Raw genomic sequence first — 2,112 nt, forward strand, 5'->3', positions numbered from 1 at the left:
ATTTCTTTCTCTCTCACTAGTATTCTGCTTTTTTGGGTCATTCACTTTATTATTAGTCAACTCACTATGTGAGTTGACTAATATTGCAGGTCTCAAACACAGTCAGTAATGCTCAAAAAGTAGAGAAATGTTTAAATCCCTTTGGTGCAAGTGTAGGAAAGCAGGAACAAGGGCATCATTTTTCAAGAAGTATTCTCAGACAAATCATTCTCTGAGAGATTTTTTTTAAAAAATCCGTCATGCGAGGCACACACCCTTTTGCTTCTATTCCATTTTTATCATACCAATCTCCCTTGCAAACTTGAGGTTGTTCATAAATATTTTCCTTCCGAACTGTGGGAAATAAATCGTGAGTAATTTGGCTCTTTGATAAAGTTAGGTTAGGGGACTGCTTCTCATTGAAACAATGAACACAAAGGCAGTTCAGTCCTGGGGCCTCTGACAAAACTCTCAACAGCCAAGGCGGTGTTCGCGCTCCTTGTTCTCAGGCATTCCAGAGCAGTGGCAAAGGGACAGCCAGCACAAGGAATTTTCAAGGTGTTTTCTTCCCACCCTTCAAAGTTGATAAGTCTCTAATCATTTAGAAAGGAACTTGTTCTGCAAGAACCCAAAGTATCCCGAAGAACTATGTTTACCCATAACAGGCCTTCCTCTCTGTTTAACATAGCCAGATGCACACTGCTTTTTGGACTCGCCATCGTATCCCTACAGATTTGACCTCACTATTAAAAGATTATCCTGTGATTGAGAATTTCCATTGCATCAAATACCAAATATTAGTAACATTCCTCTATGGGGAAAGTGATGTAATAAGGCATAGACTGGGTTGACCTCAGACAAATTATACACATAGGTATGTGGAGATTATGCAACTAATCTGCTGGCTAGTAAAGCCCAACAGTACAGAGAATAAAGCTCTGGGGGCAGAGACTTTCCCACTAGCTCGTGAAGGAAGTATTCATGTTCATCTGAAGCCATAGATGGAAGTTTTATGTGATTCTGTTGCCTTGGTACTGTGATGGTTATTTTGAAAGATGCCAAGGGTGAGAAAGTATACAGAAGTGTGGCAGAATGATGGAATGATGGAATGGGAGTGGGGTCAGGGGCCGGCTTGCTCACATTTCATTTTGTTGTTTACTTTTACAAAGAGGAACATGAGGTTTCTTCTGTTTTTCTCTCTTTCCTTTTTTTTTTCACTTTGGAAGCCAATAATGCTCATAGGAAATTAAAACTGCAGTGAAAGGGCTGCAAATGATTTGAGAATCAAAATATTAAAAAATGATTATAACAGTGACCTATGTTTTGGAATGTTGCCAGAAAAGGTGTTGAAAGAGCACCTAGTGAAGATTTTAATCAAAAAGACTGGAAAACCATATAGGGGCCCAGCAATTTGGTAAACTAGCTGAATTAAACTTTCAGTTATGATTTTGCTTGAACATACTTTACAAACAGTTGATTAAATTTTAAGTGTTTAAAAAATAAATTACAAAAGCAGTACGTGACCAATGAAAGAAAGTCAAGCAATGCAGACATATGCAAAATAAAAGATGAGAATTCTCGAATTCTCTTTCCCCTGCAGGGGTAAATACTACTATAATCTATCTGTCAGAACTTTTGAGATGCTATATATATTATAAATGTGTTTTGGGGGTGGGAGCTAATACTATAAGTATTGTTCTGTCATTTTCTTTCACTGAATAATATATTGTGGGCATCTTTCTACTCTTTTAAAAAATAGACATTATTTATATTCTTCTTTTTAATGTGTAATAGCTATTTTATATAAAGTGAAATGGAAAAGAAGGCAACCTGGCAATTTTGAAACTTAAGAAAATCCTATATATGACATATTTAAAATATTTTTCTTGGTATGATGTACTTACCACCATGTTTTATAAGTTGCTTGTAAATGATGTCTACTAGATACCATTCCATCTATGAGGATAAGATAGGAATAGGTAAGAAACTAAGAGATATGCTACAGGTTATAAAAGCAGACTTCAGGACTTCCCTGGTGGCACAGTGGTTGCGCGTCCGCCTGCCGATGCAGGGAAACCGGGTTCGCGCCCCGGTCTGGGAGGATCCCACGTGCCGCGGAGCGGCTGGGCCCGT

The sequence above is a fragment of the Physeter macrocephalus genome, chromosome 6 (genome assembly GCF_002837175.3).
Source record: "Physeter macrocephalus isolate SW-GA chromosome 6, ASM283717v5, whole genome shotgun sequence".
In the NCBI taxonomy this organism is placed as follows: domain Eukaryota; kingdom Metazoa; phylum Chordata; class Mammalia; order Artiodactyla; family Physeteridae; genus Physeter; species Physeter macrocephalus.